Source organism: Leguminivora glycinivorella, chromosome 10 (assembly GCF_023078275.1).
Source record: "Leguminivora glycinivorella isolate SPB_JAAS2020 chromosome 10, LegGlyc_1.1, whole genome shotgun sequence".
NCBI classification, from domain to species: Eukaryota; Metazoa; Arthropoda; class Insecta; order Lepidoptera; family Tortricidae; genus Leguminivora; species Leguminivora glycinivorella.
In genome coordinates this window covers 2175557-2194819 of record NC_062980.1, presented here as the reverse complement: position 1 = coordinate 2194819, position 19263 = coordinate 2175557, and the positions used below count along the sequence as shown (strand labels likewise).

General features: G+C 36.8%; 1 protein-coding gene across 1 annotated transcript in view; it reads left to right on the top strand.

Annotated features, from left to right (window-relative positions):
- Nucleotides 1-19263, top strand: part of LOC125230543 — a 50150-nt gene that overhangs the window by 11034 nt on the left and 19853 nt on the right. The gene's annotated exons all lie outside the window — the stretch shown is intronic.

The window sequence follows — 19263 nt, the reverse complement described above, 5'->3', positions numbered from 1 at the left end:
CAGCCTATTTTTAGTACTTTTTTCTATGCGACGAAAATACATGAAAGTAGGTTTATAACTGGTGACTTTGATCGAGTTATTTAATACTAGCTTTTCCCGCGGCTTCGCCCCCCTTAAATTTGAAAACTGCGGAATGCTCCATACAAAATTCCACCCCTCATTTTAGATAAAGGGGGGGTTAGAAAGAGACAATAAGTAGCCTATGTCACTTTCCATCCCTTCAACTATCTCCACTTGAAAAATATTGTCAATACGTCGCTCCGTTTTGTCGCGAAAGACGGACAAACAAACATATACACACTTTCCCATTTATAATATTAGTATGTATTAGTATTAACCTCCGACTTTTCAACAATTTCTTTCTAGAGACCTACGTCTACGGCACGGCACCAAGAATCACTCACTTGCCACAAAATATGAACGATATTTCACAATTCGTTCATGCATAAAATGAGCGGCATTTTAAATTCCGTTTATTTAAACATATGACCGTGTATGCTGCCAGTAATTTGCACGAATGTTTCGTATAAATCAAATAATACTAATGTGCACTTATCTTTCGTGACTGTTCAACAGATACGAGATAAAAAACACTGTTTACTGGTATTTTGAACGGAAATGGCGTGATTACCGACAATTTGTTTTATTCGTAGGTAATAGCGGTGTTATGAGGGAAACCCAACTACCTATCTGCCAAAACCACATGTAGGTATAAATTGTTTACACCTGTATCCCATAAAGGGGTAGACAGAGCACATGAACTACTAAGTTTCAGTGCCACTCTTGGCAAAAAGGGGTTGAAAGAAATCGAAATTGTGACATTGCAGTGACTGGTTGCCAGCCTCTCGCCTACGCACAATTTAACCCATATCCCAAAGTTAACTTCTACGACACCCACGGGAAGAAAGGGGGTAGTGAAATTCTTAACCCGTCACCACACGGTAAATTGTTTGTAATGATCCAAAATGCTCGAAGGCCAATAACTCAATTATTGCCTTCGGAGGTATATCTTTGACACCGAATTTTAAGACATAAGGAATTCAATTCTGAAAACTTTCATCGTGTAGGTTGCAACCTTCCATAAGTTTCAAGCTGATCAATGTTACCACGTGAATCAGAGTAAACCCAATTTATGGTAGCACTGCAATGTTCCAGTTGCAATCTCAAATTGCAATTAATAGAGGAAATTTCTGAAAACTAACGCAAGAATGTAAGTAGGTATATAATTCGTTTCTATTTAGAAAGGTTCCTGTACCTAAGAAATTAAAGAAAATATTACCATTTTGTAATTAACTAAGTACTTTTAACAAAGTCTTCATCTATAAATGTCTTGATATGTTTACATTTTTGTAATCTTTTCCTAAAAACATTAGCAATTTCGAAAACGTTTTGACGCAACTTTTTAACCGACTTCAAAAAAAGAGGAAGTTCTCAATTGATGAATTCATCGGGATCTTTTTTTCTTAGTTTTCTCGGTTTACTTCCTTGTACGTGAAATACCACCCATGACAATACATCGCCTCCTTATACAGGAAGCTACTTCCCAAACTATTATGCCAACATTGGCTCCCCCGGGTAATCAAAGTCGGCTTGATCGAATTATCGCACCCTTCAAGGTGTGATTTTAGTCGAATTCCCGGAAACCGCACCTAAGCGCTATTGACTTGAGCACGGTAGGTGTGAAATTGAGATTGATAATTTTAGCTGAGAGGAATATGTAGATTTCTATTGTTATTAATGAGTAGCATTGAGATACATTATTGAGAACTGTATTCAAGAATCTTAGATCAAATTAAACTATTTTCTCATAGGAAATATTTTAATTTGTATTTTTAAGTAGTCGTAGTAGTAATAAATGTCATATACAAAGAAAAAAATACCAATGCCTCCAAGTGTTCCAACCTAGATTCGAACCAGCGTACTCCGTTAACCGGACGGATGCCTGAACCACTCGGCCATCGGTACACGAAAACAAGGGTCGAAAGTAACGGAGTAGGCTGGTTCGAATCCAGCTTGGAACACTTGGAGGCATTGGTATTTTTTCTTTGTATGTGACATTTATTTATTCAAGAAATACAAAAGTTATTGGGATCGATTCGACCTTTAAATGACTTCAAAAACAGACTCGAGTCTTAAATACAGAAACTTGATATCAAATAATTAATTTAAATACGGTTGTACTCACGTTATTATATCACGTTACTCACGTTATTTAATTATTTGAATATGTCTCACGAAAGTTTAACGTCATAAACTTGATATCATTGCCTACAAAAGAATTTTGATAGAGTTGAAATAGAGACTCACTAACGCTTGATCAATAAGAGGCGTGTCAAACAACTCCTGCCATGTAGAGTAATTAGAGAAAATCTTTGAGTCGCCTGAGTCGCCTCACAGGCTTCAATCTTCAGGCCTTGTATGACCAATACACAATTTCAACTAGGTACGGTTTAACTGTTACTGGTTACACTGTACAGGCACAGGCTAGCATAATGTTATGCGACCTGAACAGAACTATGTAGTTCCATTCCAACTCAGTAACAATCATAATTTTCAAGAAATTAGATTTAACTGTCTTTTTCAAAAATCTTCTTGGATCCCCTTAAATTAGTAGAAATCTCCATAAAACTGTAGTCGAAATTGTGTATCGATCTAGAATTTTAGCAAAATCTCTGCGCGACAGTATAATGATATGCGATCAAATGCATGAACTTTAACACACTGTCCTTTTGCTAACTCCGTTGGATCAAAATTCGTCCCAATTTTACATTAAAATGAGACCAGTTTATTGTGAGCTTTCGCAGCGGGGTTTGAAAGTAGTTTGTGTGCTGGATGGAGAATATAAAGGTCTTTCGTTATTGGTGTAAAGTTCCCGAGTTTTGGACAAGGATAGATTGAAGGACAAACTAGAATGGGATGTTAGGTAGGTTTGGATTTTGTCAAAAGCTTGCTAGATAAATCTACCGGATGGTAGCTCGGTAGAAGTATAAAGTGGTATCGAAGAACTTAAAGACCGTTGCCGTCCGGTGGATTGACCATCAGTGGGCGCCTTTAAAATTGGAAAAATAGATGTCGCTCCTTTACAGAGCAGGTTGTATATGGTTGTCAAAAATAAATTTATATTTTGTAAACTTTTTTATACCGTGTTGGTGGCAAACATTCATACGGTCCACCTGCTGGAAAGCGGTCACCGTAACCTATGCGCCTGCAACTCAAGGGTTGTCACATGCGCGTTGTCTACCTATTAGAAACTTGTACACTCCTTTTTTGAAGAGCCCTATACTGTGGTTCATTTTGTTTACTCGTACTCAAGTAGGCTTAGCAAGCACTTTCATTATTAACCCTCTTGAGCTTGACCCAGTTTTATAGGTAGTCCCTTCCAGTTAACTTCCACGTATCGCCCTTTAAATTTACTGTTGACTTGCAAATCATGCGAACTTTCAGTCCAAACCACCGGCCAGTATACTATGATCCCTGATCAGGTAAACTTGCTACGGATCTTTAGGTCGCCTCATACTGGAGTTCGAAAAACTTCCTCATGAGAGCATTATGGTTAGTTTGAGCGGGTGACGCGGTCCATGAATAGTTGCATGTTTTTACATTTTGGTGCCGCGACCAGGATCAAACTACGCCGTAGTTGGGTACTTTAATTAAGTCACTCAAAGCGAAGGGTGCTTAAAATGCTGACTAGAAAGATCGGTGGCTATACTCGTATTTGGCTAACCTATTGAGAGTAGGTAATATTTGAAGACCGCATTTGTATGTAGTTTAGTGAAGTTTTCCGATATAAATTTTATTTATTTTGCTTCCACTCGCATTGCGTATGGGCATGTAATGTGGAGACATGAAGGTAATGTTGCGAAACGAGTGGTATATAAGAAGGTGGATGGATACAATGGTAGTGGAAGGCCTAAGAAGAGGTGGATGGACGGTGTGAAGAATGATATGAGAGTGAAAGTGCGTTTAAAAGTGTTTATTGTAAGCCTATTTGAATAAATAATATTTTCATTGATTGATTGATTGAAAGGACGCATGGAAATGACGGCCGATAGAGAGGAGTGGAAGAAAAAGATCTACTGCGCACTTCAAATAATGGGAAATGGCAAGTGAATGATGATAGGTAACTGAAACATTCACATTATACACACGACGACAAAAACGGACTCAAAACCTTCAAAAGTTTAGTATACGGTACCACATAAACGTTGGTTAGATGATATAGTCAAAACATCAAGAAAAAATTTGATGAAAATATATGGAAGGGACTCGAGGAGGCTTTTACCCAATAAGGGATCAGCGAAACAAAGAATTGCAACAAATCACTGTAATAATAACAAACAAAACTGTAATAATAATAAAAATACGGTACCTATTGAAACAATTTCGTGGGTATATAAGCCAATTTTCCAAAGTTACCGCCACATTTACCAAGCACGAAAAAAAAAATGTACTTAGCTCTTATTTTGCTTAGCTTAAGTGAATTAGCATATTACTTTTTTATTCCATTGCTGTACTACATATATGATAACCAATAATACTTCGGAGCCTGAAACCGCATCTAAACTACGAAGTTGGTTACATACCAAGTTACGCTATTACTGCCCATTACCGCATACAACCGAGTTAGTTCTAACCATAGACAGACGAATAACAAGAGTTAAAAGAGTTATTTGGCAGTTTGTAAACCTATTTAAAAATATACAAATTGCCGAAACACAGCTGCTTTGTAGATACTTATATTAAAATGCAAGTTTACAAACAATCAGAATATTCAAAATTCTTCATTTGATATTCACCATATCGCGTTGTTGGCGTTCAGAAAAAGTTTGTATATTTAAAAATATACAAACGACCAAAACACAGCTGCTTTGTAAGTATATTAAAATAAACAGTCGAACCTCAAAACCAAAAGGGAATGTACAAGTTTCTAATGGGGTGGCAACGCGTATGTGACACTGTTTGAGTTGCAGGCGTCCATAGGTTACGGTGACCGCTTTACATCAGGCGGGCCAGGCGACGGTATGGAAAAAAAAAAAAAACCTCCTTCTTTTCCGAAATATAAATAAAAAAATAAATAGAAGATCAAAGCGCTTATTTTGACGTTTCATTGTTCTCGTGTTCTGAAAAAATGAACGAAAACAAATTGAGTATGGAAAAGATTGAAAACTGGTTAGATAAAAAACTTAACCTTGAAAAACCCAAAATAATTCAATTTCTTACCAAAAATTTCCTTTAAGCACAAGGGCACAATATTAGAGTCTGTAGAATCAGCCACCGTACTGGGTATCGACCTAGATAGTAACATGGACTGGAAATCGCACATCCAGAGACTATCAAAAAAGCTGTCCTCCTTTCTATACGCCCTACAACACATCAAACGCGCGACCGATTTCCAAACCGCCCTTTCCGCGTACTATGCATACGCATATTCAAGAATGACCTACGGACTCGTTTTATGGGGGAATAGTCATGATATGGAAAATATCTTTATCCTCCAGAAAAGATGTGTTAGAATACTTACCAATTCGGATCAAATGGAATCGTGCAAACCACTCTTCAAAAAACACCAAATACTCACTTTACCGTCAATGTACATCCTAGAAGCATGTAAATTTGTTAAGAAACACACTGAGTTGTTTACTCCTACAGTAGCAAATATTTGAAATCGGTTAAAAATGCAAGTTTACACACAATCAGAATATTCAAAATGTTTTAGTAGCTGTTCACCACGTCGCGTCGTTGGCGTTAAGAATATGTATACAAATTTTCTTAGGTATCTCGGTATAATACGATGTATGTTAAAGACGCGTGTACGTCCTGTATTCCCCAAAAGGGGTAGGCAGAACACATGAAACAGCAGACGTTTCAGTATCACTCTTAGCAATTCACTTCCTGCATGTCTATTTCCAGCTCACTGTCATTTGGGTCTTTTTAAATCAAGAGTGAATAGACATTTTTTAGGTTTATAAACGTCCTAGACTACATCGGCACTTTTCCATCAGGTGAGATTGTAGTCAAATGATTTACCTGTTTCTCATAAAAGAAAAAAAAAGAATCGTCATGCAGTCTGGTTGCTGGCCCAATACCTATGCAGGTACACCACAAATGAACCATTCCCCAGTCGACTTGTACGATACACACGGGGGAAAGGGGTGTTACCCAACAGGGCTAATTATTCCAATAAAATTAATTAATTTATTTATATCTGAAGAAAATACTCCCAATTACCTGTCCGCTCTCTTACTGTCTACTCTTGCAGCTGAAATTTATAACGATGAGCAGTAGCAAGGATTGTTCATATATAGAATTTACAGTCTCCATACTAGGAATCGTACCTCATTTTTTTAGCGCCACCTACTTATTAAATACTATCATAACTACACTAATAATGCCTACTTTATTTTTTCAAGATGTGTGATTAAAATAAAGAAGCATAATATCATATTTTGTTCTTATAATAAATAAAAACGTTTCGGATATATACAAAAATATTTCGGAAAAATATGATTTTGGCCACTTCCAGGCTGCGAACAGCGCCATCTAGTTTTAAGCCTATTTCAGGGGTACGCTTTTTTGTATGGGCTTTGTCTGCCCCGTATTATATGGTACTTGGCAGTAGAAATAATTCCATTAGATTATGCGTCTTATTACCTCTTTCCTCCCTGGTTTCAACTCTAGTTCTATGTGAATTAAACTAGTGCTATGAACTAAGAGCAGGCATCTGCGGACAAATTGGTTGCCGGCGCTGAATGCAGGCTATTCAGGTAGCACCTCATTTCTCTACAGATGTATTCTGATTTTGATAGCGGGATATCATTTGGATACGGGTTTGAAGTGGATATTACGGTCGGTTGGGACCAAAAGTGTTTTGGTTAACCTTTATAACTGGGAAGTCAAAAACGAACTGTCAGAAGTGCGACCAAAATCGGAACAATGTCAAGTTTACTGGGAGCGTTGATATTGGGACCAAAAGTTACGTCGCTATCCAAATGCAAAAATATGACTCTATCCGATAGTCCAAAGCGGAGTTCCTCATAAAGCCAAAGGCGCAAAACGTCTCAGAGAGGCGCAATTTTGTGAGTCGCAGCATATGGTGAGCGAATTTTAAAGCACTCAGATCACTTAGTGGCAAAATACCGAAATGGGCGTCCCGACGGTGACGATCGAGTCCGCAATCTCTTAAGTCTCTTAATTAACTCTTAAACATTATTATAAAAATAATAGTGATGGCGAAATATAAGGCCTAAAAGTCGGGAACATAGACGCCCTGTGAAGTCAAAATACCCCAAAATATGTCAAAGACCGCAGCTCTGCAGAGTGCAGATGATAAAAGCTTGAAAGTTCGCGGATTCCCCGCTGGCGGTTGTCTTAATTAATCGAGTCAATAGGAAAAAAAACCGCGCTTACTATTTATAATTATCTGCTCTTTTAGTTGGGACAAATTCCGAATTTGCTTTCCTGACTTGGCCACTATAGTGCTCCATTTTGTTTGTTATTTTATGTACATGATATTCACGTTCAGCCACACGTACTTAACTATACTAGGGTGCGGCTACGAAAGTTCAACCATTTGTCCCTTTCGCACTCTGTCTGATGAAATCCATAAATTTTGTATTGCGTTAATCTTCAAATTACGGCTTTACTATGAAAAAAATTTCGCGCTCGCTACGCTCGCGATTTATTTTCCTACGTAGTGAATCTTCTTCAAAAGGACGCCGAAAATTTATGCCCGGGCGGTGAACTAGTGGCACCTCGTACAACTGGTCGCCAAACCCATCGCAATAATGTTCTAGGGGAAACTGCGGAGATATACTACCGGCGAAACGTATATATTAATTATCCTTTCTTGGAACATTTGATATCCGAGTTAGACGCCCGATTCCAACCTCATGAATACACAGTTGGCACATTACAAAAGGTCTTGCCAACGAAGACTAATAATGTTGACAACGCCACAAAAACGGAACTACTGAAAGCTGCTAAACTTTTTCTTGGGTTAACAGAAGAAGAAGACTCCACAAATTCAAATCTGAATACGAACTCTGGCATAATCATTGGTCAACCCTGGAGCCCGAAAAAAAAACCTAGAACTGCTATTGGGGCCATCGACCAGTGTGATCCAAATTTCTTTCTTTCGATCAGAAAGTTGCTATTGATACTGGCCACTTGGCCAGCAACTGCTGAAAGAAGTTTTTCAACCTTAAAAAGGTTAAAAACATTTTTGCGTAATAGGACGGGACAAGAGCGCCTCACGGGGCTAGCCTTTATGTCTATCCATAGGGAAATAGCTGCCGTAATAGACGCTAATGATATTGTCAATCAACTAATTTTAAGAAGAAAACGATTAAATATAGTTTTATAAGGAAATAGTGTCTTTTAATTTGCATTAATGTTCGAGACCGCTTTTTATCCGGTTGAGTTTATGACCCGTACCGTTACCATGGGCTGCCCAAGTGAGAGCCGTATTACTTTACTTAGAAAGTGAGTGAGTTTACGTTTGTTTACATTATATTGTACCTAACTTCACTCCAAAGAAGCTGCTTCTGTCCCTTTCTAAGTTTATGAATAAACGGAGAAAGAACTATAGACGAATGCTACGCCTCTGGTGTTTACGCGATGGAACTAAAATCATAAGTAAATGTAATTTACCCAGGGAGAATAGAGGTAAGGAGGAAAATCTGTCGAAGTAGAACAGTCGCAAAAATGACCGGCTGATGCCTTGTAATTGAGGTTACAAATCTCTCATGTCTTGCTCAATGATCAGCGACGTGACATGACATTAGACGTTCTATTCTCTAGGCTGATTTCGTTATACCGAACAAGTCAAGATGTAGTCCCGTGGTAGTGCGCTGACTTCGTATGCAGATGTTCTCAGGTTCGATCCTGACAGCGTTCTTTTTGATTTTTGATTTTTTTTAAATTTTCATTTTGTGTATTTTAATTGTGTTTAATTATTGTTTTATTACTTAATAAAAATGTCAACTTAAGCCCTTTTACATTATTTGCCCCATCTTAGGATTCTTAGGTAATGTTGTAAGTCTTGCGAATGAAATTTCGAAAAGTTGTAACAAAACAAAATATTTTTTTGATATTAAAATTATAAAATATGCCGTGTGGTGACGAGTTAAGAATTTCATCACCCCCTTTCTTCTCGTGGGTGTCGTAGAAGGCGACAGTGGGATATGGGTTAAATTGTGGCGTAGGCGAGAGGCTGGCAACCTGTCACTGCAATGTCACAATTTCGTTTTCATTCAACCCCTTATTTGCCAAAAGTGGCACTGGAACTTGAGTAGTTTCATGTGCTCTGCCTACCCCTTCATGGGATACTGGCGTGATTGTATGTATGTATGTATGTAAAAATATAAAATAATCCAGGAAAAGATATTATGTAGTAGAAAAAAATAAAAAAGCTCTTATCAGGATTTGCACCCGGGACCTCTTGCTCCGTAGGCGGGGTCACTACCGAGAAGGCTAAGAGATTGTCAAACCCTTATGTACCTGCTATTCCAGTGCCACCTATCTTTTCTTTTATATGTGCACTTCTGATACTTAAAACTTTCGCTCCTTACCTCTAATCTCCATAAATTTACCTATCGAAATCTGTCAATATAGGGTCTACTGAGAATTCCGAAACATACGCATTGAGGGACTTTTCCTCTTTCACTTCATACTGATAAGAGTAAAAGAGACGCATGTCCACATTTCGATAACTTCGGTATTCGGTAGTAGGCCTCAAACCATAGGCCAAGTCATTCTGACGTGACATTTCTGTCAACTTAAGTATACAAAAATCACACGGAATTTTCACGATTATTTTTGCAGTTTTAAATAAAATTATGACTAACATATTGTATTAATTTATAATATTACGTGAAATTCATCATAAACCAGTAAACAAATCAAATAAGGTAATGAGTTATTTTTGGCCATAATTTTGTACTATGTATTTACAGTTGAGATGATTATATTGCTCAAAGCAGTTTTTGGTTTCAGAAAGATGATGGAGGCTATTATTGAAATCAACATTTCCGAACAAACCCGTATGGTATTCAGTCAACATGGAAGATAGTTCAATTAATATGAATACTGTGGCACTGTGGCAGATACGCTACTCATTACCTTCGGAAGCAGTATCAATTTATAGGTGTTTTTGTTCCGCGATGCACTTAATGGTATTATTGGCCATGATCATCACAGGTAGGTATAGAAGTGCTCCAATAAAGGAAGGAACCTCAACTCCAAAAAAATAATCCTGTTACTAAAATAAAGTATTTCATTAATTGACTTTGTTTATTTGTGATGTTCTCGAGTAGTAAAGAAATAGAAATATTTTATTTGCAGAAAAAGGGTACACTCTAAAAAATGAAGACCAACTAAGAGCAGTTTTCTCTTAGTTGACGTTAAGTTAATTACTACAATTACGATCTTATATAATTCAAATAAAGCTGATTACTAAAAACAACAAGGGAATGTATGATTGAACTAATAACTTAGGTGTTTTGTTATTCCTAACCATTGTACACCTTGAATCAATTATGAACTTGTTAGGCATAACTATGTAACATAGGTTGATTCAATCCTTAGTTGAACTTACTAAGGTAATTTAGTTAACATAATTATTTTTCATGGAATTATTGAACAAGATCTTAATCGATTCAGTTACGTTGCAAAAGTAAGAGCAATCAAAATTACCTTATTCGATTTGTCTAAGATCTTATCAGGCTCGTATGGAATCAAGATGCTTGACTACGACTATCAAAATATTGATAGGAGCAACCAATTTTTTTTTAGAGTGTACATAGCATCATATATAGAATTAGCTTTTGCCGGCGGCTTCGCCCGCGTAATAAAAGAATCCTTATTCAAACATGTACAAAAAATAAAATTTTCATCCGTAGGTTTCTATGCAGACGTTTGTCTGCGTTTTTTTCGATTACTCATATTACTATTGTCTTTAAAGAAATGCTTGCAATGATTGTAGAAATGTTACACAGCGACTACAGCGTAGGTAGTAGGTACGAGTAGATAATTATGTATTCTATATGCACTGGGGAAACTACATACTACAGAACTCACATAGCCCGTATCTCGACACTATTGTTGGTGGGTAAAAAGTACTTTCTCGCATTATCGCTTTGCTGCATTAGAGTTTGCTCCCGGGAAATACCGGTACCTACCGAAAATACCAGGAATTCCCGGGATTTTCAGCCAAGCAAAGAACCGGGAAATCAACTTGAAGGCTCTTTTAAAATATCCAAAATTATACCCTGTAATTTATGAATTTATTATGCACACTATTGGCGCTTTGTAAATAATTTAGTAATTGTTCAAAAATACTTCTTTTCATTCATCAAACATTGTTTTGTGTAGTTACTAAATAGTCATAAGTTTAGCATTTCAATATGTGCAATTATTACTTTTATGTTTAACATGGTAATTGTTATTCCTGTTATTTGTATGTTGTATTAAATATTGTATGTTTGAGCTGATGGCCAAGTTGCCAATGCTCCCAATAAATTAAAAAAAAATAGCTTTGACAATTTTGACACAAGGACTTAGCTGAAATGTCAATCGTTGACGCTAGACGCCGATCGAAATTCAGTCTAGCTCTGTCACGTCAATACGGAAAAGTGATAGAGATAGCTAAGCTACGATAACGATGTTATCATAATCGTTTGTGCATTTGGCTACGTGCCCCGCCAAAAAATGGGATATAATTTTTACTTGTTTCAAAATTCTTTTCACTATGCTCTCACTTTTGTATCAAATTATAATCTTCATATACATCACATAATGGCCTTCAAAAGTTCCATACCTTACCTTAGACTTTGTCGTTATGTCGATGTCGTTGTAATTGATGTTTGATATGTACGGAAACGCTGAATTTTAGGTTTTAAGTTTTCGTTTCACGTCAATTTATTAAATACTTAGCCTGTTACTCAAGAATATCACAAAATAAACAAAGTCACAGAATGATATACTTTATTTCAATAATAGGATAATTTTTTTGAAGTTTTTTCCTTTGGTTCACTTCTAATACATACCCACGAGATATGGTGTTATGGTGACTATGGATGGGTACACGTATTGTGCATTGAGGAACAAAAATGCCTATGAATTGGTACTGCCTGCTGCTGTAGGTAATAATCAGTTGATTCGTAACTGCCTCATTCCTTATCAATTTGAACAATCTTCTACGTTGGGTTTGCTGAATACCATACGGCTTGCATGGAAATATTGTTTTCAATAATAACTTCTTTTTCTGAAAGCAAGCAATATAATCATCTCAACTGTAGCTAAACAGTACAAAATGATGAATAAATATAACTCATTACCTTTGTAAAAGTATCAAACACTGGTTTCATCACTGGTTTATCTTTTTATCGAACTACTGACTAACTGCTACATTTAAGCTGTTCTTGAATTTCACGTAATATTATAAATTAATACATATTAGTCATAATTGTATTTAAAATTGCAAATATAATCGTGAAAATGTTGCGGGATTGTTATATAATTTGACAGTAATGACACATCACAGTGAATTGGTGGTTTACTTTTACGCTAGTGACTGTCAATGATTACTCACGTAAAGTATTGAGTTTTCACTAGAGACTGTCAAATAGTTCTGGTTCTATTGACTTCATACAGTTAGAAAGAGAGCGCCTTAGCTGTAAAGTTAGGAACGTATTGAAAACTCGGAGTAAACACGTTAATAACTTATGGTACCGATGAAAATTTTAGTACTTGAGCGTTTCCGCTTGGAGCGCTGTTCAGTTTTTCCATACATTTTCCGTAACTCTCACTGAAAACGTAACGTATTTTTTAACTCAAAAAAGTCATGGTAAGGCTACCGGACCCCCCCCTTAGACTTTCTATATATACGTGCTTGTTTGGCACGTGTGTATAACGGCTCAGTCACGACATTGGTCTAAGCGCGACAGCGGTGAGCGGCAACCATACGTACGAATGGAAAGTCCCATCGCTGTGTCTCGCTCCAATATTTTTAAGTAGGTAACCTACTCTATTTATAAATCTGTAATGTAACTTATTTATTTTTTAGTTGAATACCTATGCAATGCACATGATATTATCAAATAATTTCCCTGTTTTAGTTTGTAAGTTATTTTTTCTGCCCGAGATACAGGATCTCCCTAGTTCAGGCACGGACATGGTGAAGCCTATTTTTGTGTTAATATAGTTTATGGCCTGTTTATAACTGCTATTTTTGGTACATGAATAAATGATTTTTTTTTTTTTTAATATATGGCCGCCGCTCACCGCTGTCGCGCTTAGACCAATGTCGTGGCTGAGCCGTAACATGGAAACTAGACTTGAATTACCCGCTAGTCGAAATGCCCCCCGTCATCCCCCCGTATCTTACGCGAATTATTTGCTAAAAGTGTTTTAAAAACGGCAAGCACCCAATGTACCTACAAGTGTGCAGTTCTCTAAATACAGATTTTTATATTTTTCAGTATTGTCAGTCCGTGAAACTTAAATTCTAATGATCAAATCCTAGTAGCCGTTATCGAACACAAAAATAATCACCATTTTATTTGTATTTTCAAGCACCTAGGTAGCTTTCCAATACTACGAGTATTATTATGAAATATATTGTGTATGTAGGTAGTCTAACCCAAATGTTAGCCATTTAAAGAATCTCGGCCATCCAATCTCAAGAAAACTACTCTCACGTGCTCACTGTAATATCGAAATTCCCATTCCTATTACTAAGGACATTTCTTAAATATGCTCTACCAAAGATTTACAGGTATGTTGTTTGTTTATTAAATTCTTTAGATAATGACCAAGATAAAAAACATGATCAATAAAATAATTCGCTACGCACGCGGATCAATATTGGAATCTTTCGCTTGCACGGGTTTCAATATCATAAACAATAACGATAAACAAGAACTTGCCCCCTTGTAGCAAATAAAATAACTATTATCTCGTAATAGAAGTGGATGATAATGAACGAAAAATAACGTAACCACAAAATGAAAATTTATATAAGAACACTCCCAACTGATTCAGCTTTCGATCAAAAAAAACTAAGAGCTACGATGCCACAGACACGTCAAACTTATCACACCTCGTCGTTTTTGCGTCTGGGGTTAATGAAATAGTACATTACGATACAAGTGCGTAAAAAAGGAAGTTCGAAACGAGTGGAGATAAATTAAAACACGACCGAAGGGAGTGTTTTAAATCTATACGAGTTACGAATTTCCTTTTCGCACGTGTATCGTACGACGTTTTTCAGTACAGATGAGCCTCCGAAGTTTCGACCTGGCATATAATGAACAACTTCTGAAATAATAAAAATAATAATGAAAAAAACACCATCTGTACTGAAAATGACTCTTTCTCATTCGCTTAATATACGTTGCTTGTTGGAGGGGTCCACATTCATTGGTTGTCAAGTTGTTTTAGCTATCACAAACTCTGTGCGCGTCAGGAAGCTGTTCTGAAAGTTTGCGTGCTCGGACATACGAGTAGATGCAGGTAGAAAATTGAGCTGAGATTTTATTCTTGTAAGCCACGAGTAGGTATTACAGTAAAATTCATCTTACGTTTATTTATCTGCTGATGAAATGAGGATATACCTACTCAACAATAAACTCAAAAACGGGAGTGTTTCAAACAAAAAAAAAACTAAATCGAAATCGGTTCATCCGTTCCGGAGCTACGATGCCACAGACAAATGTCACACACAGACAGACAGACAAACAGACAGACAGACAATGAAGCCGCCAGATAGACAGACAGACACTTCAAATTTATAACATCCCGTCGTTTTTTCGTCGGGAGTCAAAAACTAAAAATAACTAAAGACGAAATCATAAGGCCAAGCTTCAGAACTCTTAAAGCCCAAATGACATAAACTCTACACCTTAGTTAATAGGCCGTTTTATCCTCACTGAAGCTTCCTAAATCCAAAGTTCTATTAACTAATATTATAGTTTTTTAAAAATATTTTAAGCGGGTTACTCACGTATGCGTCGCGCTCTCGACATGTAAAGGCGGGGTGTCGCTACTCTTGAGAAAGGTTCTCGAAATTGAACCGAAACATGTCGAACGCTATATCGACTTAATACGTGAGTAACCCGCTTAAAATATTTTTAAATATGTATGAGTCTCACGGGAGTTTTATAGTTAAAATTATAGTTTTTTCTTCAACGTAGCAAAATTCAACAAAGGCCGGCAACGCACCTCCAACACCTCTGGTGTTTCGGGTGTCCATGGGCGGCGGTGATCGCTTACCATCAGGCGACCTGTCTGCTCGTTGCCTCCTATCCCATAAAAAAAAATGAACATTTATTTTGCGAACCGCCAAGGAGTGGAATGCCCTGCCTGAGTCTGTGTTTCCACATGAGTACAATCCAGACCCTTTAGCACAACTTGCCTAATCGCGCGCGAGTTCATACATCAAGCGCGACTTCAAGTATGGACTCGCGCGCGACAAGACAAGTTGTGCTAGAGGGGCAGGTCTCTTTAAAGCAAGAGTAAATAGGTATCTCATAGGTAAGCGTGCTCCACTTTAGACCGCATCATCACTTACCATCAGGTGTGATCGTGGTCAAACGTCTACCTATTCATACTAAAAAAAAATTGCTAAAATGTAAAGTTTTCAACATTTTACGTAGGTAGTTAACGATGAGTTATAGCCAGCCTTACCTCTTGAAAACCATTCAATGTTAACAGTTACAAAGTAAATGATGTAACTGCCATTTAAATAATAAAGCCTTTGGAAGGCGAAATACAAATAAGAAGTGGGTAATGAATGTCCTTAAACTCACTAGTCACTACTAGTAGTGATGTGATACTAAGAAACATTTTCGACTTATAATTTGTTAGTCGATAAAAGAAATATATTATTTTTTCTTAACCGTGTGTTTTTAACCCCCGACGCTAAAACGAAGGGGTGTTATAAGTTTGACGTGTCTGTCTGTGTGTATGTCTGTCTGTCTGTCTGTTTGTCTGTCTGTCTGTCTGTGTGTGTGTCTGTCTGTGGCATCGTAGCTCTCGAACGGATGAACCGATTTTGGTTTAGTTTTTTTTGTCTGAAAGCTGAGTTAGTCGGGAGTGTTCTTAGCCATGTTTCATGAAAATCGGTCCACTAGGTCGCGGTCGGGGGTTTTTTCAAAATTTTAATTTTGTGGTTAGGTTATTAAAGATTGAATGGTCGACTAGTTGAAGGGAAGAGAGTGCACGGTATTGGATTTTGGCCAAAATCACAAAAATAATATTAGAAATTAGCAGTTGAAATAACATTTCAAGTACTTACATATTTATAACAAATGCCTAACATAAAGCGAGACTAGAAGTCTTACATACCTAAATACAACAATTTATATTATACTCACGTATTAAGTAGGTACCTATTACCTATAATAGTTACCTACTCATGAAATCTTTACATCAATCAATTAATGAATTCTTTTCCACAGTAAATAAAAGTAGAACAACTAGATCAATCGACAAAAAAAAACTCAAACCCGTTGGTTTGGTGATTCCCGTAGTTGCCCACGGGCCACGTTGCGTTAATTTCTTGGTAACTCCAGATACATTTTGAGTAACACCAAAGACCAGAAATGACGGTCAAAAAGATGATTCGCCCAATTATATCAATGGAGACCAGAAATGACGATCAAAAAGATGATTCGCCCAATTATATCAATGGAGACCAGAAATGACGATCAAAAAGATGATTCGCCCAATTATATCAATGGAGACCAGAAATGACGGTCAAAAAGATGATTCGCCCAATTATATAATGGACACCAGAAATGACGATCAAAAAGATTATTCGCCCAATTATATCAATGGAGACCAGAAATGACGATCAAAAAGATGATTCGCCCAATTATATCAATGGAGACCAGAAATGACGGTCAAAAAGATGATTCGCCCAATTATATCAATGGAGACCAGAAATGACGGTCAAAAAGATGATTCGCCCAATTATATCAATGGAGACCAGAAATGACGATCAAAAAGATGATTCGCCCAATTATATCAATGGAGACCAGAAATGACGATCAAAAAGATGATTCGCCCAATTATATCAATGGAGACCAGAAATGACGATCAAAAAGATGATTCGCCCAATTATATTAATGGGTTTGAATTTTTTTTTCCTTTCTAACTTTTTATGAGCCGGATCTTTCATTATCTCAACACTAGCTACAACTGGTTAATTGCATTTCAGCCCGTAACGACCAATTTTAAGGTACTAGTCCCACCAGAAGCGAGTTAGCGATGTAGGTAAATAAAAGAGAAGATGATGAGTATGATGACATTGATGATTATCTTATCTTAAATCTGCGGGGGCCCTTCCGGATACACTTCGACCCATCGGGATCTTTTGTGCAATTACCCCCTTCGATCCTAAGATCCTTCAGCTATTCAGGAGCTTCTCGACCATCTCTACGTATCGGATGATGAGGCTCATGGGTAGCTCTCTGAAGTCCTTCGGCGCTAGGTAGCCTGCTCCAAAGTTCCTCATTCTTTGTCTGGCGAGGGTGTGACATTCACACATTAGATGTCTGACGGTCTCTTCCTCTTCGCCACACATGCGACAATCAGTGTTGTCAGCGTGTCCCATCTTGGCCAAAATCCCTTTGACATTGATGATTGATGAGTGGTGAACTATAAATCACTCGCTCTCTCTTTTTAACCCCCGACAAAAAAAAACTACGAGGTGTTATGTTATATGTTTGACGTGCCTGTCTGTCTGTTTGTCTGTCTGTGTGTGTCTGTCTGTGGCATCGTAGCTCCCGGATTGACGCGATTTCGATTTAGTTTTTTTTAATATAACATATAATATATACAACGTGTTTCCGGTATCACTCAAAACCTCAGACACCCCAACTGATTTTTATTTTATTAAACTCTTCTTGAGTATTCGTAATTAAATCTGATGTTTACTTTTTTTTAAATTGAATTTTTAATTTTCTGTACAGCTCTACTCGACTTTTAACTTTACGCTCAATAAAATAATTGCTAACTACCATCATACACCTTTAAACTATTTATTTGTGTACGTTACTGCAATGACATAAGGTTGACCAATAGACAGCTAAGATGTCACTCTAAAATACTTTAAAGCTTTGTCATAGTAAACTTCAAATTAGACAGGTAATCGCGGTAAGCAAATTTAAACCCAACATTCAAAATGACAAGGTTGTAATTAGGTACGAGTAATTAACATTAAGATTAAACTGACAAACAACGGAAAAACGGAAAAACGGAAACGGAACGGAAAAAGTATCGTCCAAGTAACCAGCCAGTATTAATACCCCTAAATACTGAAAAAGGTAAGCAACCTCTAGCAATGCGATATACACAATGTCGCATTACGAATACAATAGAATGGGCACGTAAAAAATAACTAATAATACAAATTAAACAAAAAATATTACCCCCATCAAGATATAGCTCAATCTATTCTACTCTCGATTCTGAACAAACTGTTTTCAGGTTTTTAGTCTTAAGTGAAACACGGTGTATATTTATACTCACACCCGCAAGCGTAGAACACTAGTGTGATAAACTTTATCGCGTCGGTGTGTCTCTATAGGACGGACTGGCGTGATACGATTTATCATGCGACTATGCTTGCCCGCATGTTTTCCCAAAAGAGGTAGGCAGACTACATGAGACTCCTCAAGTTTTAGTGCCATTTAGGAATTCAGGGGTTACTTAAAAGAAAATAAAATTGTGATATTGCAGTGTATAGGTATGTATTATCCATACTTTACTATATTTTACTATTATAAATGGGAAAGTGTGGGTGTATGTTTGTTTGTCCGTCTTTCACGGCAAAACGGAGCGACGAATTGACTTGATTTTTTTAAGTTGAGATAGTTGAAAGGATGGAGAATGACATAGGCTACTCTCTCTCTTCTTAACGCTATCGAAGCTCCGGGCAAAAGCTAGTATGTATCTACCTAATATTTTGTCAACTTCTTATAGGTATAGATTTGTACATAATATGGGATATAACTTCTAGGAAAGTATTTCATATTATTGAAGATATTTAATATCAGTTTTGTAGAGATTTCGATATAAATCAAGTGGAAAATAAGTATTTTTCACTTAATTTACATTGAAAGCTCAACCATTCGTAGAAACATTCTAAGCAATAAACATTCTTAGAAAACGAAAGTTGAATTGTATATTTGTAGATCTGATAAATAAGATATTTGATATTTACTTGTGTGTTGATGATATTTATTTTTTAGCTAAATAAAA